General features: G+C 44.3%; 1 protein-coding gene across 1 annotated transcript in view; it reads left to right on the plus strand.

Moving 5' to 3' along the window:
• Positions 1 to 18,837, plus strand: part of CNTNAP2 (contactin associated protein 2) — a 1,903,897-nt gene that overhangs the window by 1,549,927 nt on the left and 335,133 nt on the right. The window lies entirely within an intron of this gene.

Here is an 18,837-nt window from a genome sequence, read left to right on the forward strand (position 1 = left end):
GTAACCAGTGCCCAGGGATGCCTTGCCTATTAAGGTATCAGCAGTGTTGGTTAATCTACAATGATTGAGATCAGTCTAATGCAGGAAATGAAATGGAGATAATCTATGAATCTTCATTTGTCCCCTGCACAATTCCTTTATGTGATTAGGCAGAGAGCACTCTGCCAAACATAAAAACCCATGGGGGGTTACATATTATTATACTAGTAGCACCCCCACACACACACACACACACACACACACACACACACACACACACACACACACAACCCCGCTCTTTATAACACTGGAGAGTTCAGAGAGCAGTGGAGTGAGTTTGAATGAGATGGCTTCCTTTTTCTCCCCCACTTGGTTCCTCCCATATCACGCTGTACATTCTTGTAAGCAATTCGATTCGAATGCTGTCCGTGAGTGTAGTAGGGGCCGCAATCCACTAGACTGGTGAGTGTGTGGTGCAGCATCATTCCCTCTCAATGCCCACGGCCAGCTTATGAGTGCTACAGTGTCCTCTACAGTATAAACAATTAGGAGTTGAGTCCTCCTCTATTTGACTCACATATAAAAATGCCTTAGCGTGTCACCTGGTCACCCAACCACATGGTGGTAGTGTTACAGTTACAAACCAACACAGGACACACTAAGACATATATTATACTAGCTGATATACCCGGTTTCACCTGAGTTAATTTGGTACAGGGTTTTACCTGTTATTCGCATAGAAAATTTTATGAAGTCATGGTTACTTCAGAGGAAACAAGGAATAAATGATGTATACACTCTCCTCACTTTTTAGCCTTAACAGTAACACCCCTTTTAATTCAAATTTACCCCTAAACTGGAAGTTGCAGCCCCTTCTTAGCCTTAAAGGCCTGCTTTATCACTGCAGTCCATGGCCGCAGGTAGATTCTCTTCGGTATATACACATAGAGGTGAGGTAGATTCTCCCCAGTATATAGACATAAAGGTGAGGTAGATTCTCCTCATTATATACACATAGAGGTGAGATAAATTATCCTCAATACATGCACATAGAGGTGAGGTAGATTCTCCTCAGTATATACACATAGAGGTGAGATAAATTATCCTCAGTAAATACACATAGAGATGAGGTAGATTCTCCTCAATATATACTCATAGAGGTGAGGTAGATTCTCCTCAGTATATACACATAGAGGTGAGTTAGATTCTCCTCAGTATATACACATAGAGGTGAGATAAATTATCCTCAGTATATACACATAGAGGTGAGGTAGATTCTCCTCAGCACATACACATAGAGGTGAGGTAGATTCTCCTCAGCACATACACATAGAGGTGAGGTAGATTCTCCTCAGTACATATGTAAGATGGTGAAACAGTCCTCCTGCTGGGAATGTCCGTTTCTGTTGTAACTGTCATTTTGTTTTTTGACCACAAGAGGTCACTGTGCTCTGGACTGAGACAGAGAAAAAAGAAGTGCATCATGACGATAGAGTAGAAAAAAGCGGTTAGATGCGTGCGAGCGAGATGAGATGAGCCGGTGAGGACTGCAGCTAGCAAGACAGACACTGCGATCCACCGGAAAAAGGACCCCAACGAGGACCGGAGCTACCGTGAGGGGAGCTGCATTAGAGACTGTTCCAGAGTTTGTCAGACTACCATCTTAACGGAGAAGATGGTCATTACAGACCGGGCTCAGAAGTAGCGGCGTCAGTGAGTTCATATGGTTCTTGGATGAAATCCTATTCCCGCGTTCCGGACAAAGTCTAAAGGTACCCACCAGACCCGGGTCAGCCAGAGAACTAAGGCCTCTGGTGTAACCGTGCACGCACCGCCAATCTGACTGAGACTAATAACAAGGCCGGCAGTTAGTTAGTTAGATAGGCATACTGATGGCCGCCGGCCGCACTGCTGAGGACTGAGCTGTCCGACATAGTCCTAACACACAGAGAACTCTATACTCGTAGAGCTGTCTAAGGATATCTACAAGTCACACGTTACGCAACTGTACTTGGCCTTGACTTGTGAGCTATATATATATTGTTATATCTGTTGAGTGGTGTTGTGTAAGGGGAGAATACGGGTGTGTTGATAAGATTGTAAGCTCTTGTGCTGTGCCGCCGGTGCTTCCCTAGCATCCTCACTGATTGTTCCTACTTCCAGGGTGATAGAAGGTAATAGCGGCTGGTTAGAGACGGCCTGCGGCTAGGCAAAAGCTTGGAGGATATTGAAGGCGCACATTATAGAGCACAGCGCTGCATGGCACAAGAGTCTCAGCTTCCCCGCTGAGTGTATGTAACTTTCTGGGGGAGTTCGGGTTGGTTAAGGGTTCTGCCAAATTAAGTAAAATCTCCTTGCTACGGATTGGTTTTGAGTCGCGTCTTTTGTTCAGGACTTCGCTGTATTCTGGAAAGCCCACCCCGGTCGGCGGCTTACACTTGGCGTAGTTCGGCAGGATACAGCGATCGTCATGGACAGAGACGTGGCGGGAAACATTCCCCTAGCGCCAGCGGCCCAGGGTGCCCCTGCGCAACAAGAATTCCTAGCCCCAGTACCTGTCACGCCAGCCCAAGTAGGGTACTTATCGGCTGGAGCACTAATGCAGCACTTGCCAAAGTTTAACGGTAAAAATATGGGGTTGCAGGACTGGACCGAAAGGGTACAAAGTATAGTTAAATTGAGTAATTTGATACCTGCGCTGCGTGCAGAGATAGCATTGGGGGCCCTGGAAGGCGACGCTAGACGAACCGTGATGGTACGGCCCGAGTCAGAAAGAGACACTTTGGAGAAAATATTCTCCCTGCTGGAGGGGGCACAGGGAGGGCGAACCAGGGTAGCGCAGTTGCGCAGCAGCTTCTTCAACCGGTCCCAGCGAGAGGGTGAAACGTTAATACAATACTCTAACGCCCTACAGGAAGTGTTGAATGAAGTGCAACGAAGGGATTCAGGGGCCATGGGAGCTTTCAAGGAAGTGGACCGGCTACTACGAGACCAATTTATTCTAGGACTATCCAATAGATTTTTACAGGATAAACTGCAAGAGATGACCCGGGCAGATGCTGACCTGACGTTTTATAACGTTTACCGGGCTGCTGTAGAGAGAGAAGAAGAGCCCACGGCTGTGAGTGTGCAGGCAGTGAGTAGCACACAAGTGACAGGGGCCCGGGGAGGTCTTGAAAACTCCGAGTCCTTGAAGGATGTGGTCCAGGCCCTACGAGCAGAAATGAGAGAACTCCGCCTGGAAGTGTCCCAGATGAAGGCGGACTCATCCAGGGCCCCGGGATTGACCCCATCGTCCTGCCCACCTCCACAGAGAGTGTTCCGGGGGCGAGGATCCATTAATCCAGACCCATCCGGGGTGCGGGGATCAAGGGGACCTCTTTGCTGGAGCTGCCGACGGTATGGCCATATCGCTCGAGAGTGCCACCAACAGACGGAACCTGAGCTGGCTTTAAACTTCCGACTGCCGCAGTAACAGGGCATCCTGCGGCAGTTCCCTCAGAGCTAAGCCCACTACGCAATGAACGCGATCTCTATGCTAGCAGTCCCATTATGGAAGCTGAGCTGGAGGGCCAAAAGGTACACTGCCTAGTGGATACCGGATCGGAATGCACCCTGATGCCGTTGGAGTTTTTCGAGAGACACTTCGGGCATATGATGGAACCGGAAGATGGAAGTGTCATCCGGTTGACAGCTGCCAATAATGGTGCAATGGATGTACAAGGGATCGTCTGGATGCGAGTCCGGCTGTTTGGGCAGGACATTGGCAAAAAGGGGATCGTGCTGGTAGATCATCCGTCCCGAAAGGGACTCGATGTAACGCTGGGCATGAACGTGCTGAGAGACCTCGATCATCACCTCTATGCCAAGGAAGGGCCTAGATACTGGCAGCGGACCACCACGCACCGGCCAACTCAAAAGGTCCTACAGCAGATGGTGAGGAGCTGCAGTTTACAGAAGAGCCTCATGTCAGGGTGTCCTATTGGGCATGTGAGAGTACCGCTGAGAACTCCAGTGAAGATTCCACCACGCCAGGAGAAAATTTTGATGCTTCCAGTGGGAGCTGGACGGCCACTGAATGGACTGGAGGTCCTGATCGAGCCTGCTCCACGGGGAGAAATGCAGAACTGCCCGCTGGTAGCCCGAGCACTCGTCACCGTGAAAGATGGGTGCGTGCCTATACGCTGCCTCAATGTCTGGGACAGTGAGTCGATCGTTCCTGGGAATACCCTGCTGGCTGAAGTTCATGTGCCCGAGGGCGGTGTCATTCACCGGAGGAGCTTCACGCTACAGCCAGATGGGAGGTCGGCTTGGACCTTTGCGGTGAAGGTCCAGCAAGAACAGGCCCCAACAGCTGAGTGGAACGGTCGAGTGATCATGTCTCTGATGGGAGTGGACCCCCGCTCTCTGACCCCGGGGCAACAAAAGCTTCTGGAAGACACGCTATGGGAGTACCAGGAAGCGTTCTCAAGGCATGATGAAGACTTCGGATGTGCCACCGCTATCGAGCATGAAATCCCTACCCGCGACGCTGCGCCAGTTCGAGAACGGTACAGGCAAATCCCACCCAAGATGTATCAAGAGGTGAAAAATATAGTGGCCAGCATGCTGGAAAACCAGGTGATACAGGAAAGTAAAAGCCCTTGGGCTGCTCCTGTGGTCCTGGTGCGAAAGAAAGACGGAAGTCTTCGGTTCTGTGTAGATTATCGGAAATTGAATGCCCGAACCATCCGGGATGCTTATCCTCTTCCACGGATCGAAGAGTCACTATCCTCCTTGGGTCGAGCTAAGTACTTTTCCACGCTCGACCTGGCTAGTGGATATTGGCAAGTGCCAGTAGCTGAAAAAGACAAGGCAAAGACAGCCTTTATCTTGCCCATGGGACTATATGAGTTCAATAGGATGCCGTTCGGACTGACCAACGCTCCAGGGACGTTTCAGCGGTTGATGGAGCACTGTCTGGGTGACCTAAACTTTGAATCAGTATTGCTATATCTGGATGACATTGTGGTGTTTGGGACTTCATTCGAAGATCATCTTAAAAAACTGCGGCAGGTCCTGGGACGACTACAAGATCATGGTCTGAAAATCAAGCCCAAAAAGTGTCAACTGCTACAACAGCGCATAGAGTTCCTGGGACATGTGGTCACTCCAGAAGGGGTACAACCGGCCCCTAGCAAGGTGGAGGCCGTGCAAAAGTGGCCCCAGCCAAGAACCCTACGGGAAGTACAAGCGTTTCTAGGCCTGGCCGGTTATTACAGGAGATTTATACCCAAGTTCTCTCATCTGGCCGGTCCACTAAACGAGCTGCTGAGAGGCACAACTGGAGGGCCCAGGAATCGCCCCATTGAGTGGGGACTACGACAGCAAGAAGCCTTCGAGGCATTGAAAAGAACTCTGACCAGCGCCCCAATCCTGGCCTATGCACAGTTTGATAGCCCGTTCTTGCTGTACACGGATGGAAGTTTACATGGTCTTGGAGCTGTGTTATCTCAAGTTCAAGACGGGCGTGAGAGGGTCATTGCCTATGGCAGTAGGTCGTTAAGGGAGTCGGAGCGCAACCCTGACAACTATAGCTCCTTTAGGTTGGAGCTTTTGGCGCTGGTCTGGGCCATGACTGAGAAGTTTGCAGAGTATCTGACGGGTGCAGAAGTGACTGTGATGACGGACAATAACCCGCTAGCGCACTTGGAGAACGCTAAGCTAGGCGCCCTTGAGCAGCGATGGATGGCCCGCCTTTCCAAGTATCGATACCGCATCCAGTTCCGGTCAGGGAGGGAGAACGGCAACGCCGATGCCCTCTCCCGAGTTCCAGTGGGGTCGCCGACCAAGAGGGGAGAAGAGGATTTAGAAGACACTGAAATTCCACACCTCGGCAGAGTACCACCGTTCCAGAATCTGACACATTCAAGTGGGGTGGCTTCAGGGATGCCGATGGTGTTGGGGAAGACATTGGGAGATTGGGAACGAGTCCAAAGTAGCTGCTCGGACCTATGGAAAGTGAGAGAGTGGGTCCGAACTAAGGTTTGGCCTCGCCCGGACGAGCGGGCCAGTCTGACGCAGGAAGGTCAGAAGTTGCTGAGACAATGGGATAAGCTGAGTATTAACCAGGGGCTCCTGTGCCGGACCATATACGTACAGTCAGAGCTGCAGCACCGGCAACAGGTTGTCATCCCTATGTCACTGGGACCAGCTGCCGCTCAAGAAGCCCATGAGAGGGGGGCTCATTTCGGGAGCGCGAAGACGTACCAATGGCTCCAGCGCTTCGTATATTGCCCGGATTTGGGAGAAATGGTGACCGAGGCATGTCTGAAATGTCGGTCCTGCGGGCTGAGTAAAAGCCCCGAGCAACGGGCCCCTGTGCAAACTATCCGGACTTCCGCCCCCCTGGAAATCTTATTGATTGATTATGTACAGATCGGGTACTCTACCTCAGGACGCCCCTACTGTTTGGTCATGACGGACCACTTTACAAAATATGCAGTGGCCGTGCCCACCAGAGATCAGACGGCTGAATCGGCTGCTGAGGCAGTCTGTAAACACTTTATACAAGTGTTTGGGTGTCCGCGGAGAATTCATTCAGATCAGGGGGCATGTTTCCAGGGTGCTTTGATGAGGGAGCTGTATCAGCTCTATGGTATCGAACGTTCCCGCACGACTCCGTACCATCCACAAGGGAATGGGGCGTGTGAGCGGTTCAACCGCACCTTGATACAGATGCTGCGGACTCTAGAGGAAAGTCAAAAAGCCCAGTGGCCAGAGTACTTACCTGAGCTGATGTGGGCCTACAACAATAGGGTTCACAATACCACTGGTTACTCTCCACACATGCTTATGTTTGGGAGAGCAGGCCAGGAGATCGAGGATCTCCACATGCCGGATCCGAGGCAGCCTCCGCCGAGGAGCACCACCGCCTGGGTGCAAGACCATCGTCGCCGACTGAGAGCAATACATAAGGTTGTGGGTGAGCGCCTGAGACAAGTGGTGCACCCCAACCCGGGGCCAGTGCAGATGGACGAGTATGCTCCAGGTGATCGTGTGATAGTCAGAGCCAAGAGGCCAACCGGAAAATTGGATGGGCGGTGGGAGGCGGTTCCATACATAGTGAAGCAGAAGGTAGATCCTGATATCCCCGTGTATGAGGTTGAGCCCGAGGGGACTGGGGGACCCTCAAGGAACCTCCACCGTAACATGTTGAGACAATGTCACTTTCAGCAACCTGCGGCTGATAAGGAGATGCTTATCCCTACCCCTAGTATTGGGGAACCCCTGGTAGATGATGAATGGTGGGTAGTTCCTGTCCCGGCCATGTCGGAGTCCCCGGTCGTGACAAGCTCGCCACCCAGGGAGAGAGATGCCCAGCCAGCAGAACCACATCCACCGAGTGTGCCAACTGTCCCTGGTCCTATGACTCTGCGCAGGACAGCCAGGTCCACCGCTGGTGTACCCCCACAGCGCTACGCGCAGGATGAGTTTGAGTGGGGGAGGTTGCCGGGGACGGCAACATCTAGTGGGGTGGCATGTAAGATGGTGAAACAGTCCTCCTGCTGGGAATGTCCGTTTCTGTTGTAACTGTCATTTTGTTTTTTGACCACAAGAGGTCACTGTGCTCTGGACTGAGACAGAGAAAAAAGAAGTGCATCATGACGATAGAGTAGAAAAAAGCGGTTAGATGCGTGCGAGCGAGATGAGATGAGCCGGTGAGGACTGCAGCTAGCAAGACAGACACTGCGATCCACCGGAAAAAGGACCCCAACGAGGACCGGAGCTACCGTGAGGGGAGCTGCATTAGAGACTGTTCCAGAGTTTGTCAGACTACCATCTTAACGGAGAAGATGGTCATTACAGACCGGGCTCAGAAGTAGCGGCGTCAGTGAGTTCATATGGTTCTTGGATGAAATCCTATTCCCGCGTTCCGGACAAAGTCTAAAGGTACCCACCAGACCCGGGTCAGCCAGAGAACTAAGGCCTCTGGTGTAACCGTGCACGCACCGCCAATCTGACTGAGACTAATAACAAGGCCGGCAGTTAGTTAGTTAGATAGGCATACTGATGGCCGCCGGCCGCACTGCTGAGGACTGAGCTGTCCGACATAGTCCTAACACACAGAGAACTCTATACTCGTAGAGCTGTCTAAGGATATCTACAAGTCACACGTTACGCAACTGTACTTGGCCTTGACTTGTGAGCTATATATATATTGTTATATCTGTTGAGTGGTGTTGTGTAAGGGGAGAATACGGGTGTGTTGATAAGATTGTAAGCTCTTGTGCTGTGCCGCCGGTGCTTCCCTAGCATCCTCACTGATTGTTCCTACTTCCAGGGTGATAGAAGGTAATAGCGGCTGGTTAGAGACGGCCTGCGGCTAGGCAAAAGCTTGGAGGATATTGAAGGCGCACATTATAGAGCACAGCGCTGCATGGCACAAGAGTCTCAGCTTCCCCGCTGAGTGTATGTAACTTTCTGGGGGAGTTCGGGTTGGTTAAGGGTTCTGCCAAATTAAGTAAAATCTCCTTGCTACGGATTGGTTTTGAGTCGCGTCTTTTGTTCAGGACTTCGCTGTATTCTGGAAAGCCCACCCCGGTCGGCGGCTTACACATACACATAGAGGTGAGGTAGATTCTCCTGAGTACATACACATAGAGGTGAGATAGATTCTCCTCAGTGCATACACATAGAGGTGAGGTAGATTCTCCTCAGTACATACACATAGAGGTGAGGTAGATTCTCCTCAGTACATACACATAGAGGTGAGGTAGATTCTCCTCAGTGCATACACATAGAGGTGAGGTAGATTCTCCTCAGTACATACACATAGAGGTGAGATAGATTCTCCTCAGTACATACACATAGAGGTGAGGTAGATTCTCCTCAGTACATACACATAGAGGTGAGGTAGATTCTCCTCAGTACATACACATAGAGGTGAGGTAGATTCTCCTCAGTGCATACACATAGAGGTGAGGTAGATTCTCCTCAGTACATACACATAGAGGTGAGGTAGATTCTCCTCAGTACATACACATAGAGGTGAGGTAGATTCTCCTCAGTATTCAAATCATTTCTCTAGGCTTTATGGTTTCTGAGAAAAGAACTCTCTCATGTATCGTGGATTTTCGCAAAGTTTTTCACACTTAGAAGAATATTGAAGTTGCAACACCTTTACTTCTCCTACTTAGTACCTAAACAAAGGCCATGCCAAATATCAAGTTTATGTAACACCAGGAAGTTAGAGAATTAACTTACTTACATAACATAGGTGGTCGCTTACTTTTGCACTTAGAATTGAATACTGAAGTTGCCACCCCTTTACTTTTCCTACTTAGGACCTAAAGAATGGTTGTGCCAAATTTCATGTTTGCGCATTATAGATGTGTGTTATTAGTTACATTAAATAGGGGGTCACTTAATTTGCATAGACAAAAGAAAAGAGCCCAAGTCATCCTGCCCCTGGAGGAGCTGTGGCTTAAAGCCAGCCTCCCTCTGCAACAGCGGGGATCAATGAGCACATAATCCCCACTCGAAACCCACATATTTAGTATCATTGTATTTGTAACGAATTGTAAAAGATAAAGACTCTAAAGTGGAGTCCAAACATGGCTGATATCAATGTGACTGCTGAGGAATAAAGAAAACATATCCTTTGGATGATTGTTGCAACTTAGATGCTGCCTACTCTTGATATATATTATTTGCAATACTGGATTTGGGTCATATCCCCGGCATTCATCTCTACATTGCTACACTGTGACTGGTGACTTCTTGGTGAGTGCTGCTGACAATATTTAACATTTTGCTGCTCTTGAACACACTATTTATCCTGCATGGCAACAAAAAAAACTAAATAAAGAAGGTGACAGGATTATTTTGTTCATTTTGCCACTCCCAAAAAATGCAATAAAATTGATCAAAAAAGCTGTATGTACCCAAAATGGAACCAATAACAATTACAGCTCACTACACAAAACAAGCCCTCATGGAGCTCCATCCATGGAAAAATTAAAAAGCTTTGGGACTGGAATTGTAGCAGCCTGGAGAAAAAAATGTATCATGTCATTTATGCCATATGATAAACACTGTAAAAAAATAACAATGGCAGAATTTTTTTTTTCTCCTTGTCCTCCAAAAAGAATTATAAATGTATGTACCCAAATAAGCTACTGTTTGTTTGCCATGCGAAAACAAGCCCTCAGGCAGCCATGTCGACAAAAAAAATATAAAAAATTATGGGTTTTGAAATGTGGAGATGAAACTCCCCCAAAAATCATTGCATTCTTATGGCCAAAATAGACCGTGTGACTAAGGGGTTAAACAAATGCACCAGAGTTAGTGGATATTTACTGCGCATTTTTATAGGTGTCACATTTACATTTTGTAGATGGCTACATATCCATGTTATATGTGACCGTATGTCTACGTTCTTAAAGATATACAACTGTCTGTTTGCTGCCTTTTATGAGATTACCATTAAGTAGTAATTTTGCACATCTTTAGAATGCCACCTTGTTTTAGAAAAGGTCCTCGGCTGACTAAAATACACCAGCTCTGCATATTGTCCGCTAATATAGTGCTACCACAAGGACGGAATCTGTCTACTAATATGACTGCCATACGGTGTTTAATACATTGTAATATTGTTGTCTTCAGGACATCGTATGCCTGGGTCACACGTGTTGTAAATTCTAGGCGTATAACCTCTGTCCTTATGGTGAAATAGGCATAAGATGCGATTTATAGAAGCCATATGTTGCCAGAAGTTTGCACATTTTGGAGAATAGCTATATGACGTTTTATAACAATTAACCATCTGTTTAAAATGCTGGTAGGGATTGATAAAACCTCAGTAGAAACAGAACAAACATTGAAAATTCTGTCTCTGCAAAGTACTGATGAATAGTTATCTCCGTGCAATTTGTATCTTGTAAGTTGTTATGTTGTTTATTAGAGACGAGGATCATAATCCTGTGATATCACAAGATAGATAGATAGATATGAGATAGATAAATAGATAGATATGAGAAAGATGGATACGAGAAAGATAGATATGAGAGAGATATGAGAAAGAGAGATATGAGAAAGAGAGATATGAGAGAGATATGAGAAAGAGAGATATAAGAAAGAGAGATATAAGAAAGAGAGATATGAGAAAGAGAGATATGAGAAAGAGAGATATGAGAAAGAGAGATATGAGAAAGAGAGATATGAGATAGAGAGATATGAGATAGAGAGATATGAGATAGAGAGATGAGATAGATAGATATGAGATAGAGAGATATGAGATAGAGAGATATGAGATAGATAGAGAGATATGAGATAGATAGATAGATAAATATACAGATATGAGATAAACAGATAGATAGATAAATAGATGGGCATGAGATAGATATTAGATAGATATATAGATAGATATGAGATAGATAAGTAGATATGGGATAGATAGATAGGTTGGAGATAGTAATTAGATAGATGGATATGAGATAGATATAAGATATATATATATATATAAGATAGATAGATTGATATGAGATAGATAGATAGACATGAGATAGATAGAAAGAGAGAGAGAGAGAGAGAGAGATAGATGGATAGATAGAGATAGATATGAGAGATAAATAGAGAGATAGAAAGATATGAGATAGATAGATAGACATATATGAGATAGGCAGATAGATGGATAGATAGATAGATAAATAGATGGACATGAGATAGATATTAGATAGATAGATATGAGATAGATAAGTAGATATGGGATAGATAGAAGATAGTAATTAGATAGATGGATATGAGATAGATATAAGATATATATATATATATATATATATATATATATAAAAGATAGATAGATTGACATGAGATAGATTGACATGAGATAGATTGACATGAGATAGATTGACATGAGATAGATTGACATGAGATAGATAGACATGAGATAGATAGACATGAGATAGATAGACATGAGATAGATAGACATGAGATAGATAGACATGAGATAGATAGACATGAGATAGACAGACATGAGATAGATAGATGTGAGAGAGATAGATAGATATGAGATAGATAGATAGATTTGAGATACATATTTGATATATATTCGATAGATAATCGATAGATAAATAGATATATGATAGATAGATGTGAGATAGATAGATGGATGTGAGATAGATAGATAATAGATAGATAATCGATAGATAGATGGATTTGAGATAGATATTAGATGAATAGATATGAGATAGATAGATGATAGTAACACTGTCCATTCTGCATTCAGACAGTATAACTAATAAGAATATTGATAGGACAGTATTTATGGGAATGAAGTCTTTTTTTAGCTCGCTCATTCACATATGACATTCTACAGTCTTCCTTAATGCTTTAGTCAATGAAGAGGCATTGTAGTATCTTGGGGAAAATCTGATTTACTGTAAATGAATCATAGAGAAAATAGGATTTAAAATAAAAAGGTAGACACAGACACTGCAATAATAATGGTTGGTGAGCAGAGACCATGGAAGAAAGACGAGGGGTGTCTGAGAAAGATCAAAGTAGAATGAAAGATAATGAAAGGCTATGGCACCATCCTGTAGCGGCCTGTTTACGGTGTGATATGTGGCCATTTAAGGGTGAATGATTTTGAAATTGAAAACAATATTTTTGAACTGCTTTTTAAGCCGAAGTGCGTTTGCTGGATCTGCGTGGACGAGCCTGGAGGTGGATGATAACCAGTTATTTGTGGTTAATGATAAAAGTTATTGTATGAGAATATGTTCAGTCCATTGTGGCATTGCTACCAGCGCTCACACTAAAATGCACAGTGATACTTGAGAATGGCATGAATAGAAACCGTAGGCTGCACAGACACAAATAGAGCAATTGTTGTAGAACATCTCAGTCAAGTTATAGAATCTGTCTGCACATCATTATTCAGCGAGTAAGTAGAAGACACAATCTGTAGTAACTGCGGCGAGTGTATTTGCGCTAACGATTGTCTATGGCTGTCCTTAGCTGTTCCTTCACAACTCCTTCTATTCCACCTTTGGGTGCCTTCACACTTGCAATAAAATTGTGTGATGTGAGAATGAGTGAAAACGCAGAATTATGAAACCAATGATTTTTAATGGTTTCATTCCCATTTGCAGTGTTTTAACTCCTGCGATGCGGAGTGAAATGTTTTTTTTCTATCTTCCATATTTCCCTATGGAGCTTACTTGTTATCGCAACACACAAACTTTTTTAACATTAGAAACTCCTATTTAACTTCACATAAGAAAAACGCGGGCAGCAGCGATGCAAGATTATATCCAGGAAAAAGCATTGCTGATGCTCAAAAACCGCTCGAACAAAGACACGGCAAATTCGCAATTGTGAAGGAGCCCCTATCGGATTGCTCTAATATAATTCCATAATATTAAGTATCAAATCAAAGTGATTATATAAAGTTACACCCTTTTATATTGCATCCTATGGACGTACATTACTGCGGAACCTGCGCCAGATGCCCGCCGTGGATGAAAAATCTGCACGTGTGCATTAGGCAGTAAGTGGCAAGAAAACCGCTAATGAAAACGAAGCCATTGAAATCAATGATTTTGTTTTGTACCGTTATCACGGCTGCACAATGGAACTAAATCCCGCACATCTAAGGAAGCCCCTAGGCCAGGTCTGTAAGGAAGAATCTGCATCACATTTTTACACGTGGATCCTGCTTAGAAACCTATGGCAGAAATCCACCACTAAGCCACAGACTTGAAACAGAGCCACCCCAGGATGTGTGCTTGAGAAAGGAGCATTCCAGCTCCGAAACGCGTTGCACACTGTATTGTTTGTCAATAAATATTCACCTAATTTAAATACTTGGGCTCTATCACTTCTGTATGATTATCCTTGTTGACCACAGAAGAGGTCTTCCCTCAGATACAACTCTCTACACCACTTAATATTTGGTGTTCCTTGGTGCCTTTTGGGTACCCTGAGCGCAGGAGCTTTTTTCTTGTAATCTTTATATCTACATTTCTCTCTGGGGTTCGTTTGATACCTTAGAATTCCTCCTTGTATTCACTCTCTTTTGGATGGTCTTCGGGACAGGGTGTCCCCCAGCACGAGCACTTTTCCTATTTGTACATCACGGACACTACAAAAAATTTCTGCAGGCCCTTTTAAAAGAGCTGGCTGCAGTAAATATTTCCATCTATGGAGGCGCTGTCCTGATCACTTTCTAGTCTTTTTAGATCTGTATTTGAGAGGCTGTTTTAAAGTTCTTCCAGAAAATGGTCATCTAAATATACTTCGTAATGTGCACTTATATGTAGAGATCCTTTTATAGTATAGGTAATGTTACCATGTCATGTAAACCAGTAGAGATGTAAAATATTATATAGAGTATTTAGGTAGGGGTGATAAGTAAAGATGAAACTGAGTCAGATATTCAGGTGTATCCAGGCTTTTGAGTCTCCAGTAAATGATAAAAGTTTATTGTTGAAGAAACTGAAGCATATCATGTTAAGGGCTCCTTCACACGGGCGATTTTGCTTGCAGAAATTCGGTCCATGGGAAGCTAACCATTAAAACCTACAGGTGTCAATGGTTTCACTAACATTGGCTTGCGACAATACGCGATGTGCTCTATTTTTGAGGCTCAATATGAGTCTATGGGGGTGCGCGAATCTCCTGTGTGCATAAGTCATGTAACCGTGCAATTTTGTTAATTACTAACATCGGCGACAAATTAGGCTTGCCCATCTACTAAGTAGGCTGACCCGCCTACTCATTAGTCTGCCCCACGTGTTCAAGCATCGGTGTGTCCCTGCGCCGATGTGAATCTGGCTGGCAATGAGCAAAGTTCAGTAAAGAGCGTGAATCCACTCACCAGGTGACATGATCAGGCTCCATTCAGAGCTCAATCACATCCTCCTTGCATGAGCATGAATACGCTTACGCTTGTGTGGAGGAGCTCTAAGGCTGATTTCACACCTGCATTAGAGGTTCAGTTTTTCTGCTTCGTATGGGGAGCAGGAAAGGTGAATCCCCTGCAGAGCAGGTCTGTCTTATGACAGAACTGAACAGCCTCGAACAGACCCTATTGACTATAATGGTGTCTGTTTGGTTTCTGCTCAGCTGCCTGGCATTTTACCAGAGGAAAAGCAAATCAAACAAATGAGACAAAAATATTAGATTTGATTGAGGAAATGATCTAATACCACCTGCATGTGAGTGGCAAAAGTAAGTGAACCTTTAGGATTAGCACATAATTTGAAGTGAGATTACAGTCCTGTGTTTTCAATCAATGGGACAACGATAGAGTGTGATTTGGCAACCTGTTTTAATTTAAAGTACAGGGACCTTCACAGCATGTGTGTGGAAGTGTATCATGGCACAAACCAGAGATATTTCTGAGGATATCAGAAGGTGAATTGTGGAGCTCATCGGGCTAAAGAAAGGTTACAAAGCATCTCTAAAGAGTTTGGGCTCCACCAATTCACAGTCAGACAGATTGTGTACAAATGGAGGAAATTCAAGACTATTATTAATTTATTATCCTCCCCAAGAGGGATCAACCAACAAAGATCATGCCAAGAGCAAGGCGTATAATAGTCCACAAGGTCACAAAGGAGCCCAAGGTAACCTCTAAAGAACTAAAGGCAATTCTCATATTAGCTAATGTTAGTATTCAGGATTCACCATGAGAGACACAAAACAACAAAGGTGTGCAGGGCAGTATTATAAGGGATAGCTGCTGCTCTCCAGGAGGAACACTGCTTCCAGTCTACAGTTTGCTAAAGATCACCTGGATAAAGGCCCATTTACACGTAATGATTATCGCTCAAAGTTTGTTCAAGCAATGGCATATGAGTGATAATTGTTGCATGTAAATGCTGTTCACTCTTCAGCTGAATGATGATTTTAAGGTGAGCTTAAAATCATCTTTCAGCCTGAGAGAGATAACAAGGACCACATGCTGTGTTCTGCACGGGAGTCAGAGATTACATTGTATTCTTTCGACAGCTCGTACCAGAACAATGGAGCTGTGTGCAGAGCTCAGACCACATGCTGTGTTGTGGAAACAGCTTCTGGAGGCCCTTTTACATGCAAATGAAGCTGATAAAGTGCTAATGCACATCATGCAAAACTCTCCCTAAAACTTCAATCATTTTAAAGATTATCTTTGTGTCTAAATGGGCCTTAAGCTAGAAGGCTACTGGAGCAATGCTTTTATGAGACCAAAATAGAGCTTTTTGGCTTAAATAACAAGTGTTCTGTTTGGAGAGAAAAAAAACATTGCATTACAGCATAAAAACCCAATAGCATTTGTCAAACACAGTGGAGGTAATACTATGGGCTGGGCCTGTTTTGCACATCTGTGCTGGGAAAGCTGCCATCATTGATAGAACAAAAAAATCTGAATTATACCAGCAAATTCTAAAGGAAAATATCAGAACATCTGTCCATCAGCTGACTCTCAAGGGGAAGTGGATTATGCAGAAAGACAACAACCCAAATAACACAAAGTGTTCTACAAAGGAATGGTTGAAGAAGAATAAAGTTAATGCTTTCCAATGCCCAAGTCAAAGTCCTGAACTTAATCCTATAGAAATATTATGGAAGGACCTGAAGCGAACAGTTCATGGTAGGAAACTAGAGATCAGCGAGTATACTCAGCTAAGGCACATAACTCGAGCGAGTAGTGCCTTAGCCGAGTATCTCATGCTCGTCTCTAAAGATTCGGGGGTCGGCTGGGGGCGCGGAGCGGCAGGGGAGAGCGGGGAGGAACGGAGGGGAGATCTCTCCTCCCCCCATCTCCCGCCCGCTCCCCGCCGCAACTCACCTGTCATTGGCGCCGGCCCCTGAATCTTTAGAGACGAGCGGGGAGATACTTGGCTAAGGCATTACTCGCTCGATTAATGTGCCTTAGCGAATATACTCGCTCATCTCTATAGGAAACCCATCAACACAACAGAGTTGAATCTCTTTAATGCTAAGGAATGGGCTAATATTCCTGCAAGCCGATGCGCAGGACCTATCAAAAAATGTTTAGATGCAGTTATTGCTGCACAAGATGGTCCCACACAGATAACGAAAGTAAAGGTTCACATACTTTTGTGACTCAAAGACGTGATATTCGATCATTTTCCTCAATAAATAAATGAGCAAGTCTAATATTTTTGACTCATTGGTTTGATTTGGTTCTATTTACCTACTTTTTTTTTTAGGTCAAATGTATCTGTACCTCTCAACTGCCAGGATCCAGCACTGCAACCTTGGTCCCAGCGTTTGTTGTGTGACAGCTGATGTCACAGGAAGTCAGATGACCCCTGCAGGGAGTGAGACTGCAGCGGTCACCTGACTTCCTGTGACGTGAACTGTCACAACAAATCTTGGGTAGCACGGGGCTGCAGCCCTGGATCCCAGCAGCAATGGACAGTTAAGTACTGCTGTTTTTATTATTTTACTACAGACAGCCTTATTAAAGAGATGTCTAGTAACCAGACATCCCCTTTAACATTACCCTATGTAATCCTTATATAACCTTATGTCTAAGCTAATAAGTCTTACATGACTTTTATACAAACCAAACAGTAGCTCAATAGTGTCTCAATTAAATAGTAACAGCTAAAAATCTAACATCTGATTTATGAGAAGTTGGCCATTTTGAAAAACATTTGAAAGCCCAAATCAGCAATTTTAAGAAAAGCCAGTTTCATGATTGCCAGACTATGTCTGCATGTCTCATTTGTGCCAATAAAGACTCTGCACAAGACTTTAAGTGAATCGAAACTTTCAGATGGATATATGCGTAATACAATTCAATATGATCTGAAATGTTTGTAATTTGTTCTTAGCGTTAAGATGCATTGCAATTGACATCAGAACATTACGTTGCGTTATATTATGATTTTTTACATTGAGATGTAGATTATGTACATAAATAGTCTGCTACCATGGAGTGAGAATGTTTCATTTAAAACTAATTACTTCTTGATATGCCATGGAAGATTGAAACAGCTTGTCAAAAAGCAATGGTACAGTAGTAAAATGTGACATGATGAGTGCGGATTCAACTTGAGATGTGTCATTTACTATCAGTTGTATTATCTTCTTTAATTAACAAGTTTTCCTGTAATGTTTTTAATTAAAATCACATTGGAAATCAAGTCTTGGCATTAGGAAACTGTTTCTTGCTTGCCAACATTCTTAATACTAAAAATTCTGTCTATATGCCAACTTTTATCAGTGGATCGTAAGTGAATAAAGCAAATCATCCTATTACACCGGGGCTCTGTACTCTAACGGAGAATAGGCTCTACTTTCAATTATACCGCTTATGTTATTTAATCTGCATTTCCTTATTAACTCATAGGTCATTGTTAGTAAATGGATATTGATGTCTTGTTCATATTTGTAATGAGTGCAAAGGAAGGAAGAGTACACAACTTTTCAAGCAAAAGAGTCACATTCGAAAGTGAGAATGAGGAGGCATCTGTAAAGGAGGCATCTGTAAAGTACTTCCCAAAGAAGTATAAAATTCCATGATGGACTTTGCAGATATTGCAAAATACTAAAACAAAAAAGTATAATGCAACCTATGTTAACTAGTTTCGTCAGCAGTTAACCAGCCCAGCCACCCATACATTGTTTACAAGTCCTTGCAGTGATGTCATCTTGTGACTGTGGTAGTCAATCTCAGCTACTGGATGTTGCGCTGGTTCTGAAATTGCTGCCTTGCTGATATTCTGGTGCTGGTTTTGGATGTGTTTCTACATCTTCTGGCTCAGTGGGTGTGGTATTAGGTGTGACGTGCTTGGTCGCACCTGTTGGTCATTCTAGGGCTATTTAGCCTGGCCTGAGACTGAGCTGAACTGCTGT

Source organism: Eleutherodactylus coqui, chromosome 12 (genome assembly GCF_035609145.1).
Source record: "Eleutherodactylus coqui strain aEleCoq1 chromosome 12, aEleCoq1.hap1, whole genome shotgun sequence".
Lineage (NCBI taxonomy): Eukaryota > Metazoa > Chordata > Amphibia > Anura > Eleutherodactylidae > Eleutherodactylus > Eleutherodactylus coqui.